This window comes from Aulostomus chinensis, chromosome 12, assembly GCF_037954235.1.
Source record: "Aulostomus chinensis isolate RoL2024-O1b breed Wild chromosome 12, RoL_Achi_v1.0, whole genome shotgun sequence".
NCBI lineage: Eukaryota > Metazoa > Chordata > Actinopteri > Syngnathiformes > Aulostomidae > Aulostomus > Aulostomus chinensis.
The window spans coordinates 10322263-10341351 of NC_141331.1; the positions used below are offsets into that span (position 1 = coordinate 10322263).

At 39.1% G+C, this 19089-nt stretch overlaps 1 long non-coding RNA gene across 3 annotated transcripts in view; it reads left to right on the plus strand.

The window, feature by feature from the left end:
• Positions 1-19089, plus strand: part of LOC147251981 (uncharacterized) — an 89218-nt gene that overhangs the window by 2175 nt on the left and 67954 nt on the right. For 2 of the 3 annotated variants that reach the window (XR_015118821.1, XR_015118823.1), the window contains exon 2: positions 3070-3225. This is a non-coding gene — a long non-coding RNA (uncharacterized LOC147251981). Of the gene's footprint in view, positions 1-3069; positions 3226-17684; positions 17798-19089 lie in introns of those variants that run through there. The other variant, XR_015118822.1, reaches the window with a different exon arrangement.

The window sequence follows — 19089 nt, forward strand, 5'->3', positions numbered from 1 at the left end:
CAGAGAATCATTTGCAGGAGAAGGTGCAATTTTATGGATTTTAATGTAATTTTTAGCAAAATTGCCTTTTTTTTTAATAAAAAGAAGCTGTAATGTATGCGTGGATTGAATTTTTAAGTCTGAGGGCCTGATAACTCATTTCAACCACAGTGAATGCCAATCAGAGGATATTTAATTTACACAAACACAGGCACTTTAAACTATTACTTACAACCCAAATACACTCTTTTGACCTTTTGACTATTCAGGAAGAGAAAAGTATATTTGAATTAATTGTAATAAAAAAAACAAAAACGTGCCAACTAGTTTATGCCTTTAAAAGAACCTGTCCGGAGAGAATCTTTATTAGGGCCTGAGCCTGAAGGTACTTCCTATTTCTATGTCTTAGATGACTGCAAGTAGTTTCATCGTTTAGGTGTTTGGTGACGGTCATACTAGATGTTTGGATCCAATTGAAATGGTTTGTGCACAATAAGTAAACACGAGTGCTTGCCAGTTGGGTGGCACAGTGGTGCAGTGGTTAGCACTGTCACCTCACTGCACCCGGCTCGGGTACAGGATCTTTCTGTGTGAGTCTGCATGTTCTCCCTGTTCCTGTGTGGGTTCTCTCTGGTACTCCAGCTTCCTCCCACAGTCCAAAGACATCAAGAGAGGACGAGGCTGATTGATACTCTAAATTGACTGTAGGTGTGACTGTGAGTGTGAATGGTTGTCTGTCTCTATGTGTTGGCCCTGCGATGGACTGCCGACCTGTCCAGGGTGAACACACCTGAAAGCTGCTGGGATAGGCTGCAGTCCCCCCCTTGCGACCCTTAATAGGATAAGCGGAAGAAAATGGATGGATGGATGGATGCTTGCTGGTCAGCCTCCAGAATGCTTGAGCCACTGACCTAACATGGAAATTGATGGCCATCTGACAAAGTCTAGACTTTGTCCACTAGATGTCAGGAAAGTCTCAGACTTGACAATCAAGCGGTCAATGATGTCATAACCTTAGATTTAACCAAAGTTGATCCTGTTGGTACAAGTACTGGTATATTTTCAAGTTGTTCTTATTGTATTTAGTAATGTGCATGTCTAGTCACACAAAACATGTATCTTTTTGAATGTGAATTTAAAATGCCTTGATGCCACAGTGATTTCAAGTGAGAATAAAATAAATTTAGTTTTTATTGTAGACACATAAGCCCCTGCTTTAACACACCCAGAGCTAATATCTCATGTGAACAGTATTCAATCAAAATGCAATTACAGGTTTGATGCGATCGGCTCCTCTAGATCCATGGGGGATTGTTATTTCTCCCATTATTTGCTGCATGTTCTCTTTTCATTCTACTGAAGCTGCCAAAAGAGGGAGACATTACGTTAGAAATAAAGCAGCGAGGATCCTCCACATATACTGTCCAGTGTCATGGTCTCATCATTTAAAGTTCTGTACACCGTTAACTTTGGAAGTGGATCTCCAGATTATTAGATAAATTCATATGTTTGCGTGTTGCAACACACAGCCCTGGTCCTTTCAGCACTTCAAAATTATGCCTTTGTTTAGCCTTGTCGCTCTCAGTAAATGCTACGCTTCCTAAGGTAGAAAAGGCCCCAAAATGCTGACACAAAGACTCATGTAAAAACGGTCAGGAGATGGCAATGATGTCAGGTTATTGCTTGGCTGTCAGTGTTGGTGGGCTGGACAGGCAGCGCCTTCACGGTGAGCAGGGCTCCTTTCTGCCTGCTGGAGATCTTGTACTGGCTGCATGAGTTAGCCCTTAAGCCGCTCTCCCCACGCAGGGCTCCCTTCACCAGCATTCACCTAAATCTGTCACACAGATTTGACACTGCGTCACTTGGAGTGCACTCTGAAATGACATGTATATAATGTGGAATATTGTGCACATTTACAGCCTGGTCTTCCCTCAGAGCATTAACAGTTTTGTTGTTTGTTCTTGTTCTTTTTTTTTTCCTTACAAGAAAAAAAAAAAAAGTACAGCTCAAATGTAACCGTTATTTTAAAATTATTAAGACAAGTAATATTTTTTATGTCCAGGCCTACATGAGCATGTAGTTTACTGTCCAAATAATGCGAATGCTTGGAAACAAAATCGAATCATTTAAATGAAATAACAGTATATTTTGAAAAAGTCTCCCTTTTCGGCCACAAGCTGGATGAGTAAGAGTTCAGTGGTGTGAATAGGTTTTATCAGATTCAGTTAACAATTTTGACATATATATTGATTGAATATTTGGCATGATTAGACTGTAAACTTAACAACCTAAACCAGCTCAAATTTGGCTCATAGCTATTTATGCCTGATAAATTACTCTGATTGAATCTGTATTCCTTTGAGAAAAGGATTTACCCTGATCATGATTTTGGAATATATTAGTGTAGCTTTTTAATTCACACCTGAAATTTCATGTTAAAAACAAAACTACTGTTACACTGAACCTTTTCCTGGGAACTCGTTGATACTTTTCATGTATAATGCATGGAGTGTGTTAGTCAGGTTACATATTTTCACACAGATGTCAGAGTAAATACATCTTTGGTTTTAACAGCCGCCGACATACTCAGCAACATGTCTTTATACAATATTCCCCATTGATGGCTAAGTATTTTTTTAAGTATTTACAGTAATGATTGCCTACATTTGCAATAAATGAAACTCTATCTGGTTATTTATCCAGCAATCTGCCTCAGTCTGTCAGCCGCGTGTCTCCACGATAAGAAGCTCATTCTTGGAGAAAGTTCACCATGAGGAAAAGGGACAAGGCAGTAGACTGCGTGTCCCCACTCTTTCCCCGCGTACAGCTTTTGCTCTGTCGCTTTCTTTTGCAGTATTTACTGGATAAAGTGGTAGCAACTGGCCTTGGTGGCCAGTAAGAAGGATTTTCTCTCCCCAGCTGGTGTGGCTTTGCCCGTTTGTTTTCCACAAAGTGGTTAGACTCTGGTTTTGTGGTTTATGGTTCTTGAAGGTTTGAAAATGAGAATGCAGTTTGATATGATGTTAAATTATGAAGAGCATACATTTCTTCTTTTCTGTTTTTTAAAAACAGTGATGTTTGTGTCTCCAGCAGGCCTCAGAGGATAATTATCATTCACTTATCCAGTTGTAAATGAGGAGTCATGGACGTCTGCTCCTTTGGGAATCTCCAGCCCTTTGAAAAGAAAATAGAGGTTAAAAATCTGCTAAACGAGTTAGCAGCAACCAGGATCCTTCTCTTGCACAGGTAATGAGTTTGATTAATTTTTGACCTTTGGAAACTTTCCACTCCTTTTTAAGCCCCCTTTTCTATTTTTCCCCACCCTGGGATAATTAGAAGCTGTGTTCTACAGGGTTTTACATTTAGTATTTAAAGTAGACACACTGTTTGCTCATGAATAACATCGACACACATCAACCAAAGGGAAAATAACAATTATTAGTGCATTTAATAAGCATTTTTCTTCACTTCTATAATTCAGCAGTGAACTGGATCAAAATAAGAGACATACACTTATACAATGTTTAAGATAGTTTTGTAACTCAAAGGAAAACTTGAAAGAAAGTTTTTGGCCTATAAATAATAATGCAGCGGATGCTTATTTTCCTCACACACAGGTGTTCAGAGATTCTCTCTCTGATAAATCATGATTTGTAAACTTTCCCATAGACAGCAGTGACAGGTTTCCTTTGATAATGTAGAAAAATGGGAAAAGAGAGGGCTGGGCTTAAGTAGAGCTGTGATTTAGAGCAGAGAGATGCAGCATCTCTCCTTTCCAGGGAGGCCCTCCTGGGTTTGATTTAATTCTCTCCTTGCACTATTAAAAAGGCCTTCCACTCTCTTCACTGCATGCACCTTGCTGTCATAACTGGCACAAAATCATTTATCAATGCCGCTTGTCGGCAGTGCGACTAAGGCCTTTCGGAGTATATATTTTTCCATTATTGATTGTGTGTGTAATGCATGAAGAAGTACAAAGATGGGTATCCTCCTGTGTTAGAATGACCATATTAGGCCAGTAGATGAGGCAACTTTTTCTGCTTCACCTAGAAATCATCATTCCTTTTTCCTGAGGGGGGTGGGGGTCTTTTGCTTTAAAATGCTACTTGGTTTCACTGTTCTCTTTCTGTGTTGGATGTACGACGAGCAGTTATTTGCTGCAGTAAACTGAAAAGGCAGTGAATGTCAGTGTCTCCCTTTATTGTTTAATTTATCTTCTTTTCAAAGTGAAGGGAGGTGTCCTTGCTGTGAGAGGTAGTCATTGATGTGGCTATAGTTAGTCTGTCCCCTGCTGCGACTGTCTGTTGGAGATGTGACTTCCTCTCTCCTGCTCGTTCACAGCTTCCTTTGCTGGGCATGATCGTCTCACTCGGTCAGTTTGGCTATATTTTGTATGGGAGTCGATGCACTTGATGAAGGCCGAGAGATGTTAAGTGTGAAGTACAGCGAAGCCACGGCTCAAAGAATCTGGCTGCTCCGGGTCAAAGAAAGCCCCATAACCTTCTCAACAATGCTGAGACTCAAAGTGTTGGCAGAGTTCTGAGATCAATGTGTCTGCAGCTTTGTAAGCATTGCATAACCACCTTTTAGACAAGAATATTACTATTCTTTGCTATAGTACTTTGGCAGAACAATAGTGAAATCCATCCACCATTCTGTGTTGGAGATTTCTGTTAATGCTCCTAGAGCATTGATCTTAGATAACATGGTGGCTGAGGACTAACTGTATCCTGCAGGCCCTCTTAAATTACACCAGACAGGATATGCTTGAAGGATGGTGGCCGTATGTACATTCGGTCACTTTTCGCTTTCTGTTAATTCTTTCATCTTATACTTTCTCTCTCTTGTTCATTGATCTTGTTCATATTCTCTATCAAAATGTGCTTCCCTTGTAAGTGATGGACGACAAAATCCACAGTCCCTCTGTGGAGAAATTTCAAAATTTGTCTGAACTCACAATGATTCCTCTTGGGATGGCAGCCATGTGTCGGTATCAGCTGTATCAGATACTCATCATTAGCCAATTAGCAAAAAAAAAAAAGGCTTCGACAGATAGCGGGAATCAATGTTTATGTGGTATGAAAATAAACTAAAAATCATTGTTTATGAGGACTTTTTTGTAACCCTCAAACAAGCAGGTGAATAAAGTTGATCAAAACCAACGTAAATACACAGACAAAGTATCAGCATTGAACATCAGCTCAATATTTATTTTAACCCACAATTTCAGAATCGGTGCAACCCCAGTATTTTCTAGTCCGTCTGTTGAATGCCCTTCAGCTGTGATTTTTTTTGTGAAAATGGTTATAAAAAGAAAACTATACCAAAAACTTTATCACCTTGTAATAATTTATTTGTGTTGCTCAGACCTCTGAAGTCTTCTTCAACTTTGGATAGACACTGATTTTTTTTTTTTTTAAGAACTGTACTATTCCGTGGATTTGGTCCTCCATCATTCACATTGAAGGCATGCTAAGAAGGGCTCACTGAATGGATAATAATAAGAGGAAATAAGACTCTCCCTGGACTGAAAATGTTACAAACCGTTCCTTTAAGTCTTTGTGATAGCGGCTGCAGGAGTTACACCTAAGCTGGCGCCAGTGGGAGGTCCAAAAACAGTACTTGCGTAAACAGGCACTGTGCTGGCGGCAGGTCTTTATCTTATCTGTTGAACATCCTCCACTTGTTATGTTTAGTGGCATAATGATACTAAAGTGCTTTATCAACAATGAATTAATGGTCTTATCAGCAATTGATGAACCATCTGCTTGAGGGTAAATAGAAAGAATCTATGAAGGGCTGAGAGCCTTTATCTCAGCTCTCTTAAATATTGACACTTACAGTCATTTGTCTTCGTTTTCTATTGATTTCTTCATGTTATGCTGTAAACAGGATAATGACAGATATGAGCAGAGGTCGCTTCAGAAATGAGCCAGACGTACTAAAGCTGGCTGCTGTGACGAGTGGACATCCCCTTTATTTTAGCTTTCATTGGCTCGATAAGTAGGGACATATGATATTTGGGTGTGCTAATTTGAATTTATAAGATAAATAAATGTAGGTGTTTGCTCAGTAAACTGTATGATTATGCATATTCTTCTTCCATTCCACAAAACTGAACAGTCCTCCACTTTATTCTGAAGCCTGAAACTGTGATGTCTTTCCCGGGTTTTATCGCCTCTATATCTCCGTCTGGAATGCGTTGGTAAGCCCGGCCTCCAAGGGCTAGCATATAGCTCTCTCTGCAGGCTTTGTACAGGATGAAGAAGTCATAATCCTCAAACAGACTTAAATTCCTCCAGAAAGGCTCTTGATCCTGAATCCACTCATTTTCTTCAAACAACTCAAAAAGAGAAGGGATATTTGGGCATGGCTGAAATCCTTGATTGAAATCTTGCTAAAAGTGAGCATAAACACGCATGGACGTCTACACTTGTACATCAATACTACACACATACACACCTGGGCGCGCACACAAATAACTCACACCATCTCAGCCGTCGTCTGCTGATGGGGAGAGACTAGACCAGGTTGTTGAGGGGGCCTCTCTGAGCACTTATTAAAAGGTAAACTTCTCTAAGGCCAGGGAATCATGTCAATCACGGGTTGTGTTTTCGCACCAAGCCCAAAGCCTGCTCTCTCTGCTCTGTCAGAAGCTGTTATCACCCTCAAAGCCATATCAAAATGGTGTTTGTTCTGCGCTTTAGTTTCACCCACACAGCGGATTCAAAAAGGTACAGGTCTATTTGATACTGTATATTTCATTGCCGGAGAGAGACTGTGTTTGTCTTGCTGTGTTTGTCAGCTCATATTTGAGCTGAGGGTTCCTATTAAAACTAAACACCATATCAGAGGAATATTGCCACCGCCAGGCTCTTTTAAATCGCATACCGAGCCCATGGAGTGTGGAAGCAATTGAGTTGTAGTATAGTTTGTCTGTACTTGTGGTGTTTCTATTTACTCTTGACTCTCATCTACTTACCCACCAGAGTCTCATTCCACATATTTCATATATCGTAATACTTTGGTTTTATTGCCATCTGCAATTTCACTTATTTACAAAAAAAAAAAATCCCTGTGAGAATATGGCCTTTTTTCCATAAAGTAGCATTTATCAACTTTTTGACTCAGTTTTATCTTAATTCTTTCAGCTGAGATTGCAGTGTCTCTAAAGGAGTGAGGAGATCGACTGTCTTTCATGGCTTTTAATCATCGATTTTGATTTAAAAAAAAAAACATACTGAGTTATTGATATTTCTTTTCAGTGTTTGATTATTTCTGACATGATTTTGCGTGTATTGGCTTAACTGAAAGATAAAAACTGACTGATACAGGATTTTTGGGGCCAATACCAATTTAAAGAAAAAAAATTGCAGTATTGGAATATCAGCTGTAAAAGGGGAAAATGTCTATATTTAATAATTTAGTTCAGTAAATATTAAATACTGCAAGCATTAATTATATTCTATAAAAAAATAAAAGTTTGCATTGGGGCACATATAAGACAATATGTATGCCAAAACTGATAAGTGTGATCGGCTAATGTTGGCCGATATTATCAACCACGCTGATCTGTTGTTTCAGCTCTAATATAAACCTATCACGTAATTCATAATAACACTAATATAACTGTACACGTAGTTGTTGGTTCATGAGAATTGTACTGTAACCTGAAGTAACTGCTCATTCGTAGGTAGACCCTTTGTTAAAGAACAAAAGAGAAGCGCTGCAGGTTTGTCCATTATCCTCTACTGAATTCACACTAAGTTGAAAAGCTTTTGTGAAATCAAATGCAAACCTCAATTCACATGTGATCGTGTGACAGCATCATTCAATCGTTAAACCTAAATATTGATTTCTACCGCTAATCCACTTTTATCTCTATAATAGACTCTAGATCATGTTTCTATTGTAATAGAAGTGTCTCTTAATACTGAAAGTACCTGCCAGATCCTTTTTACCCACCTATGGATAATTATAACAATAGTGAAGCAGCGAGTCTCTCCCAGTCGTTAGCAGGACAAACGCATCTAACTGTGTGAATGGCTGGGGAAATAAATGGTACTTACATTAGTATTGACCTTGTTGCTGGTCTTGCTGCTGTTTGTTCTGTGGTCAACCTCACACACATACACACACGCACATACATGTGCACACGCACATGCACACTTACCATTTGATTTCAAGTACATGCCAGAGAGAAACATCTAGCGATACAACAATGAAGGATTAAAACACAATTTGTCAGGCAGACTTCCTCCACAGATCATTTTACAACAACAAAACCAGGCAGGCAGATTTAAATAAAGTAATTATAAATGCATGAACAAACTCTGGTAATGTGTCATTGAAGACAGATTTTTCACATTTTAGAAGTAAATATATTTTGAGTTGTTCCTTGGCTGATGGAAAATCAACAAAATAAAAAACAAAAATCTACTCATTAGTATTGCAAATGGTGGATGTACTCCATGTGTTCAAGAATCCATATCTGTATATGAGAAAACAGTCCAGGAAGGTTTGAGACGGAACGCCGTGTAAACAAGCCATTACTGAAACTCTGGCTGATTAACATATGATTGTAATTCATCATATCATGTGCAGCTGGTGACATCTTGCAGTAGCATTCATTCCATGTTAATACATGCCTTTGGTTCCTTTTTGACAACTCAAAACAAACAGATTGCAAGCTGTCGCTACATTTGCTCAAGATGAAGGGAGAGAACGAATCAGGAAATCAGGTGTGTCAGGTGATTAGCACAATCATGCTTGAGATCCTTGTGGAATCACAGCAACTTGGTATATTTGGATACTGCAAACAGACTGTAGGGTTATAGTTGGAGGCATGAGAACAATTGGTATTAATACAAAACTGAAAGTCATGGTGACTTTTTAATCAAAATTGTAAGGCTGTTATTTACCCACTAAATTGCCTGAATTGTTTCACATCTAATTGGTGTTTTTATGTTGGCCAATTGAGTTAAATTTATGAACTGAGCCCCTTGAATATTTTTGGTTTAAAGGAGCACACCAACTTCTGGGGAAATACACTTATTTGCCATTGTCAGCAGAACCCAACAAAGAGGGAGATACTCTTCTTTCTTCTTAGCATGAATAAGGGAGCTAAGACCCACAGAGACTGGCTGACTGCTAGTTAGCTTAGCACAAAGAGTGGTAGTTGAAGGGAGAGTAAGCATCTGCATTCCTCCTGTGTGTATTCTAGTTCAAATATGTAAGGTGGAGATCCTCATTTATGCAAAAATAATAATTCCCATCCTCTGTAGCAAAGTCAGCCATGATTAGTATGCACAGTCATCCTCTAGTCTTCAAGTCAAATGTTTTGTTTTGATTGCTGAAGTTTCGTGACTACGTGATCAAGAAAACTATCTGATTCGAGTTATGACGTAAAGAATGTCATCCAGAACCCTCGTGCTATCAATACAGATAAAGACTGTTTTGGAGCTATGTCTATTTATTGAACTTTGACATGCTAACCTATTAATCAACTACCGTTCATTGTGTGAAGCTAACTGCTAACTAGTGCTCAATTGATCTCTGTAGGTCTCAGCACCCTAATCCTCATACAGAGGAGAGAAGATTCAGATTCAAAGAACTTTATTTATTTATTTCTTTTTTGAAGGGGATCTATCTTCTTGCTAGCTGTGGTCAGGATGGCGTACAAGGGTTTTCCCTAAAATGTTGGTGTGTTTCTCTAAGTAATGACTTGAAATATAACAAAACTAACTTTGGTTGATGGCCCATACATAGTCCTTTACAGCTTAAATCAGGCAAGAGGAATCTAAGGGATGAGGTGGAGTTAAGACGAGTTTCCTCAGCTTGACTTACTGGGAATGTGAGCAGTATAGCTGTTGACATCGGTACTGCAGCCCTGTTGTGCACCAGCCGTAGACAGTAATGGGTGGCGGTCACTAGGGACCCTCTTAAATGTACTGAGGGAAAACTGACAAGAGTAGAAGAGAGTGGAGAGAGATTCAAACCGGTGAGCAATAGTGAGGGAAATAGAACAACATGTCTGTGGTCTTCTTTGCCACTGAAGTTGTAAAATGGAAACATATTTCTCCCCTGACAACTCCAGTAGAGCTAACCCCCCCTGAGTCAAGCTGCTTATGATGTTGTGCAGCATTGAGGTGGACCGCGAGGATGTCCCTAAGGCTTGTTGTTTCTTGTCAGAGATTAGATTGAACCAAGCGGCTCTGGTTCATACTCGCGCATGAAAGAAGCCAGGACTCCTTGCCACTTACACACAACCCCTGAGCTTTGCTCTGTAGTACAGTATTCAAATTTATTTCCTTTTGGAGAATAGAAAAGAGATTATTTTCAAACAGGCTTAACCCTCTATGTGGGTTTCTGTAGTGCTGAACGTTTTTTAACTGTGGCACATGGTGGTGCTTTTCCGCAGAAAGCTGGACCATATTTTCATGAATCAGTTACCAATAAACACCGCAATGCTGCTGATAATATCTCATTCTATTTATTAGCCTTTTATGTTTGCAAAATCATATTTCAGCTATAGTGTTTATAACGTGTTTTGATGTAAACTCGAAGTCTGGACAGTCAAAGAGTGCAGAGGAAGCAGTTGTTCGTCACGTCGATTCCAGCCACAACAATGTGACAGGAACACTGTGATTTGACAATCTAATTGATTTTCCTTCATCAGCTGCGGGAGGTGTTTTAACAACTATTAGGGGTGTGAGAAAAGGGTGCTAGTCTTATGGTTTATTAACACTAAAGTAGAAAAATTAAACCTTTTTTTTTTAGACTGTTCAGACACCATTTGTCAAATGAAGTAAAACCTAACAACTCCCTTTTTTCCTGTAACAAATTATAAAGTTTATCTGTTTTTGCTGTTGTTTATAATAATTTGAGAGATTGCATTTCATGGTTGCTGTGAGATTATTCTTAAGTAAATTGCACTGTAATTGTCTGGCAATATACCAATTTTTCAATTTTTTTTGGAAAAGTCCCCACTTTTGCTGTAATAATCAGTTTGATACATGCTTGTCTGTTCTGCCAAGAAAGAGGTTAGCTGTCCCCCTTCATTTTAGACAGAAGCTTTAAGGAGTGATCCACTGAAAGCATCTGTCAGTGAGGTAAAGAGCACTGACAGCCATACGTCATCTCTGCCTGGTGCAGGCCCCCTGTATTTAAAAGAGTATGGCAGTCAAAAGCCCATAAAAGTGAGTGACTCCTCAGGAGCATCTGCCACTGCATGCAGGGAGGAGATTCAATGTGAAAAAGGGGAGATAATGTGCTCACTCACTAATGGGCACCCGACTAGACACAGGCTCATTTTTCACATCATGTCATCTGTAAGGTTTGAATAAAAGTAATGGCTACAATGAGCCTGGATCTCTCCCAGCCATTATGGCTTTTGCTTCCTCACTTTTATTTGTGTTGACTTGTACAGTCAGAGGAGATGACAGTCTCTGGGTCTGTGGATCAGTCAGAGTGATGATCTGCTCCGTTCTCCTCAGCTGCTGACAGGTCCCTTCTCTTTGGCAGGCGCGTGAGGCCAGAATGCCGCACTACGTCATATCAAATGCTGTAATCTGACAGAATAAAGGAATTTGCACACTGGGGACATCACAAACTCTGTCTGTTGTAATTTTCTGACAGAGACAGAAGGGGGAAGTGAAGGGGTTTCTACAGTTCCTTGTAGTAAGAATTAGTGTCACTCAAAGTTAAGTGGCTATTTTAAGATAAATAGGAGAGGATTTCCATGACATGTTTTGGGGCATTGGGCTTTTAAAATACTATGCTAATGTGAGTAGATACTGATTGGTCATTGGATGTTTTCATTTCCTAAACATTCAGTTGTAGGACACAGCGTGTCTAAATATCTGTTCTGAAAAGGTTAGAGCGTAATTAATGCTTAAATTCGCTGCCAGTGTCAGCCACGCTCAGCTCAGAGTAACCATCGATGCTCAGATCTTAATCTTTTAGCACAGAATGTATGGCACAGAAGGTAAAGAACGCAAACCAAAATGGTTTATTATTCATATAATTTGTTGTATTTCTAGCGCTTAGTGCTAGTAGTCTCTGTGACATAACATTTTATTGCATGTCGAAAAGGTGAGAAAATTCTCAAATATTACACAACACATATTTATGCTTCATCAGTTACTGGTGAAAATAAGAGTGGTTTGTCAGCTCCTGTAAGACTGAGAAGATGGATGAGAAAACAAGTGATTTCCTTATTAAGTTCAGGAGTCAAAGGCCTTCTTCCAGAGCCGTGGGCTTCAAGAGCCCAGAAGATTAAGACATATATTGGATTCATGATGGAGGCCACAAGTTCATTTTCAAAATAAAACAGAATATTATTCACAGTCCTTTTAAAATTCAGATTGCCAGGTGACCTGTGACTTGGAAGTAGTGTATTACATTTTCAATGAGCCGCGCTATGTCACTAAAAGGAAGAATCCCATTTCTTGCTCCTTTGCAAAGGGAATTATGGGATTAGGCCAACTGTAGTTTAAGGAACTATGAGAGAAGCAAACAAATGGTAAAATTAAAATCTGACTGTATATGTTTTTCTTTGTTTTCCACTCACATGTACCCATTATATTGTCACACGATAATTCTTGAAAGCAGCAGAAGTGAGACAGATATCTTACTGTGAGTCCTTCTTTGTAAGGCGCTGAAAATCTCCCACAGGTGATATTATAAGAGACACATGCCCACAGCTCCGGCTGATTTTCATATATATTAAAATCACCACCCACTGTGGCATATGAAATTGTGCAAACCGCTAAGGCCTAAGCTTACCGTTGGAACTTCTGCCTCTCTTTGATTCAGAATGTCCTCTCGATTCTCTGACCCTAAAAAGGTGGCCAATAATCTCATCCACACACTGGTTCGATCATAGACCTCCACGTACCAGACATAAGACCAGAGAGGTAATATTGACATTGTTTAGCTGCATAAAAACTGGCTTGTCATACACAAATATTATGAAACACTTTCCTCCAAGTAATACGTTTTCATAGTTGTCAGTATAATAGAAATCTCAATTTAAGCTTCCAAGGGAATGGAAGGGTGTGTGTTATATACAGTGCTTGCACAGAAATAATATGAAGTCTAAATTCTAATTTTGCCATTATATTACTGAGAACTTTGGGATATTGAGGAAGTACGCTGGGCATAATCAGTCATAGACCAGGTGGAAGGATTCACCAGACGTGGTAATAAAGCCACAACTTCAGCATGGTGAGCTCATTCCCATAGTAGCTCCCATCCAACCCCCCATCTCCCTGCACCAATGCCTGCCTCATCACTCCACACAAAATATCCCACCCTTAATTGGTCTGTGCTCTTCCAACATGTTTGTAATGAAAAAAGCAGCACATAATTCTTAGTTTGTTGGCTGGCAGAGCCCAATTTACAAAAGTGGAGGTTGGTGATAACCAGAGACAGTACGGCTGTGGCGCGCTCAGAACAATGAATCACCCCGCTGCCAGGGTTGAGCAGAATATAATTGAGTCCAACATCTCTGAGCACTTTCACCATAATTAATGATAATCTGTAACAGAGGAATCTGAGATTCCAGTTCACAGAACTGTTTAATTAGGCCCAGTAATGAAAGCACAGGCACTACAAGAATATGGCCGGTCTCATGATTAATGATTTGTGCTACTGAACACAAAAGTGCTGCACTGTTAACTCCAAAGGATACTGCTGTTTGTCTCTGGCATTTACAGAACACCCAAATACATATGAAGTGTTTGCATCGCCTATGTAAATAAGCTTAAATACTATCTTTTTACTTATGTTTGGAATACCTGATTTGAGTTTAGGATAACCTGACCAATGAAGACGTGTTAATGCCTTAAACGGATCTGTGATCCTCATTTGGTTTGCAGACCTATAATGAAATGGCTAACCGTCTCTTTTGATAAATAGAAAGAAAGAGACAAGAAGCAGATTTTTCTTGTTAGCCAGATATATCGTAATCTGCATCTCATGAATGGTTGATATTTTATGCATTTTTTTTAAGTCATAACATCAGGAAGTGTTTAGAATTAGATTAAAATACAAAATCAGTGATTTTTAAAAAAAAAAAAATTGGGGGGCTGCAAGAGTTATTATTTTAAATGATTGTGCTGGGGCCTGCGCTATTTCAAATCGACTGTTTATATCTCCGTTTGGCTTCACGGCTGGTAAAATTACAAATTATTTATGCCGCAAACAGATTGACACCTGGCAAAGAAATAATGTGCGCTACCGTTGGTTTGAGTAATAAAAAAAGCACATAAGGATTGAGATCTTTTACTTAAAAGTACAGATTACATTGTTGAATGAAATGCTCCAGCTGCTGTTTGTGCCTTGCAGGCATCTTTGTGGTTATTTCCTGGTAGTATAACCAGAGTTCTGCGACTTCATAACGGCAGGCAGGGCTGTGGAGTAGATATGTGCAAGACTGCACCCCCACCCCCCTTTAAATTGAGCTCATGAAATGCACAGTAATACAGTCATACCATTACAGAAACAAAATAAGATTTTTGTTTGGCATGAATTGGATTTTTACCCTGAAAGAAAGCTATTAGTCACTCCCTGTCACTGCTCTGAGTTCCATGTTTTTGTGTGCAAGACTTGTGAAGTTCAATTTCCCACATTTTAAACTTACTCCTGTCTTTGGTGAAAATATGGTGCAGCACATCAAGAGTCTTGCTAAGAAAGGAGGAACGAAAGATCCAACTGTTATAAAACAGCAACGATTATCAGTGCAGGAACCTACTATTCGTTTTATTCATCATACCTTCCTGTAACATATTGAAGTCTCCATCAAGCAGACATTTGCCTCAGGAAAAAATCAGGGAGAGAGGCAGTAAGTGTAGCAAAGCTGGCACAGAAGCTTAACTCTCATAAATCTATGACAAAAGTTTCAAAAAAAAATGTGAAAGAGAACAAAAAGCAAAAAAGCAAAAACTAGATTCCAGAGAAAGAAATGACTATAACCACCCACCCCCATCCGCCTCCCAGTCCCCATGTCTAAATCTTGTTTAGTTCTTTAATTCTACAGTTTCTGACCTGGATCTGGCCATCGCTGCACATGAAAGAAATTACAAAAGCCTCTCAGTCACAGCAGCCCAGCTTCCTCCTGCACCACAGCATTTGTCATTGCCAAAACAGCAGAGTTTAATTAAGTGTTGTGAGCAGCCTAGTGAGAAACACACTTTAAATTAAACCTCTGAACATGCTGCTATTGGTTCTTTACCTTCTCAACAATCAGCGGGGTATACGGCATAAATTTCTATCTCTCAAGGGGGAAGGCAGCTGCTGCACCTCTAGCGATTCATAAACGGCTTGCCTCCCCAAGAGCAATCTCTATTACAGCACATTTCATTACAGCCCAGTTTGGAAACGGCAAGCAGATGAATGTGATAATTAATGTCCCTTCCCAATTTAACATTTTATTTACTCTTGATGAATTAACAGTTATCAGGGCTTTTTCTTTTTATAAAAAAAAAAGAAGAAGATGAAGATGCGTATGCTTTATGGCCATGAATCTGAAAAGGTGAAAGGGATCACATGGCATATATTTTTAAGGCATCAAGCAATTCTTGTTTGGGTTTTATTTTATTTCATTTATTTATTTATTTTTTGTGATTTAATGTTGTCTAGGACCCTAAGAGAATTAGTTGTTTGCCTAGGCTTCAGATAAGGTGAATCATTAAACTTAACTAAACTAAAACCAATTGTAACAAGATTACACAAGAGTGTACCAGGACTACATGGACTGAGGAATAACCTGTTCAATTTTAGTGGAGATCTGGATGTTTCCTTCAATGTCCAAGTAAATATTACAAGGACTTTGACGAGGGCTGTGACCTCCTGTGCCCTTTAGATGTTTTCATGTTTAGACGTGTCACCGACCAAAAGAATACTGGAAATCCAATGGGCTCAAAGAACATTTGTTTTATTCTTATCAATATACAATTGAACAACAATAACATCACATCACATATCATGCCACAAATGGCATATACAATTAATTTATCCAGTGAACAGATATGTAAAAGTAAAAATGTAACGGATGCAAGAATAAGTGTAAGTAGTAAATGTAAGAAACAGGCTTCATCTGTGAACATCAAAGACATAAAGGGGAGGTAATAAATTATTTAGACTTTTTTTTCCCTTTACAATAAATGATTAGTTTATGTGATTACAAATTATGTAGCAGAATTCATAATCCCACTCTATACTGGAGAGCAACCCTCAGAGACAGGCCCATATAACACAATAGAAAGCTCCCCCTGGCAAAAACAGTGAAACCACTTAAACTCAGCCCTTATGAACCTTAAACAATGGCAGAGGTACATTTTCTATCCATGTCGGATGACATTTCCTTGTCCTCCCATTCATGCTCCTCGTACGTCTGACTGATCAGACAGTCATTACAAGGTCTAGGTTTATTAGTGGGACCGTATAGACCCAAAGCCCGCTATGGTGGAAGTGTAATCCTGCACAGAGTGTCACGTTAACTCTGTTGACTGATTCACACAACAGCTGCTTTAGAGGACCTCTGTGCATGCAGTCCTGTAAGGCAGCAGCCATGTCTGTAGCACTCAGTGCAACCAGAGAGGAGCCTTGACATGCTTTCATACCTGGCTTGTTCACACTGCAGCAGCCAGTTCCGTGTGCAGGCTGATATCCCAGTGTTAAATTGGGTGAAGTGTCCAGAGTCACTCACACTGCCTACGGTATGCTTATGTAAAAGACAACATGTTCTGGAATGTATGTTGGAAGGAGAGTTGAACTGGTGTGCCCTTTAAATGAGATGCGCTTTGATTAACGTTTGAAAATATCTGCCAAAAATAAAATTACCTCTGCTAGTTCTAATATCCTGCCCGTGGTCTAGAAAAGTCTTAAGGAACCTGGATCTATAATTTTGAGATTATTTCTAGATGTTACTTGTCTCTTTTATAAGTATTTCCACCCTATTTCATAAAATTCCGTCCATATTACATATCATGCCAGCAATCAAGCAAACAAATGAAAAAACCCTGGATCCACCCCTTTGTTCAGATCGGCTCCAAAAGCTAATAAGTTCGTCCTCTGTCCATGCCCCCTCCTTCCATTGCGTCTCAAGAAAATTGATTCAATAGTTTTGCGTAATCCTGCTAACAAACGCACCAAAAACATTAACTTATTTTCCCATCCGTTACATGCCTCAGGAGTTATAAATGCAATCATCCCTATAGAATGGATCAGAGATTAAAGGAGAATCTGTATCATGAGGTCACCCACGACCCAACTGCAGAAGCCAATCCTTAGGTGCCGTATTTTTTCTTTAAGTTTATTTATATTGTTTTAAAAATCCAGTGCTTTGTTGTTTAATCAAATAAAAACTGAAATAACAAAAGAAAGAAAAATACCCTCATGGTCATACTTGGGCAAGTAGTGCACTCATTAGCTTGATTAATAGTCATGATGTTTTGCCATGTCTGAGCATGTCAGACATTCATGGTTAAAGTGCAAAAGATATTCCTACTGGAGAATAACCACGATACTCTTTGTGTGTGTGTGTGTGTGTGTGTGTGTGTGTGTGTGTGTGTGTGTGTGTGTGTGTGTGTGTGTGTGTGCGCACGCACGCTCATATCATGCATTAACATTAACCAATCTGGTTAATATTAATTCTTATGGTAGCTAACTTATCTTTGTTTCTCCATAACAACATCTTGCAGCATGTATCGGGATCCATTAAGGTCAAAGTTGGAGCACTTTCATCGTTGATCATTTCAGGACGCTCCTCTGCTCGTCCTCATCGGAATGCCAAATGATATATGATCACTTCTCCACCGCTAGTTAATGTACACTATTAGCTCTGTATTTAAACACGATCATGTAATTGATTCACAAATTGATTTATTGATGCTAATTCAAGTGTTGCGTGTATTAGTCACAGTAAAGAAATTAATTTAGTCTATTTTATGAGCTGTTGTGTGATCAACTAATGATATGAATTAATCAATTTTAATAAGAATTCAAACAATATCGTTCAGCTAATTTGTCACTTTGTAAGAGGGAGAATGAACATGTGCATCTTCATTTACAACATTCCAGTGTACTGTTCTCTCTTAGGGGATTATACTGCTTATTTTAAGAGTCTGAATTGAGTTTTCATTTTATTAGATACACCTTTAAAATCTGGCGGAACCTGGGAATTTCCAATGTTTTTGGCCTTTTTCTTTTAACAGGATATGGGCCAAATCAGAGATGTGGGAGTCGATGATGTGACAGGGTTTTCCTACCATTAGTAAATTTAGGTGCAGTGCCTAAAAAAAACAACAACAAAAAAACCTACTTTGAGTCTTTGACCTCATTTTTCTGTCATTTCTTGGCACACGAGATTCACTCTCTGCCCCTTAGTGTGTTTGTCTGAGGACAGAGTGACACACACACACACACACACACACAACTAATACTAGCTAGCTAAAGATGTAGCCTAATTATCTTAGTTTGTTGCAAATCTTAAAGTTTGTCCACCTCTTGTGAGCTCCCGGCTGAGACAGTTGCAGACCCTCAGGAGGAACAGAGGAAGGACTAATGCTGACTGATATTGACGTCTTCATTCTCTCTTCGCTGTAATTTGATGCATTAAGACAACAATTGATTTATTTATGCAATAGAACAACAAAGGCATTTAGGAGATTAAAGATTAAAACCTAAGAAGCCCACCTTAACAGCTACTTTGAGGTTCTACCTTGACTTTGGGATGAGCAGTGTGATCGCTTGCTCTTCTGTATGAAAATTTGTTGGTATAATTTGAAAAACACACAGCCTGTGAGTATGTTTTTTTTGTCCATTTATATTTGAATGATGCTACTCTTAAATTAGGCCGTAGCATAACACCCAATCACAGCACAAACCATTTTTTTCCCTTATGAAATTCCTGAGCACGTGACCAGGGAAGGTCTGTTTTTTTCCCTTCCTTTTTTGCGAGGAAATGCTGTTTCTTTATACATTGTTGATTTCAAAAGGAACTGACCCTCCAACTCTGACCTGCACCTTCTATATGTGTCAGGTTGTCACAGTGTATCCTTAAACCTTATAAAGCAGAGTAGGAAAACTGTCGTCCCTCTTTGCTTT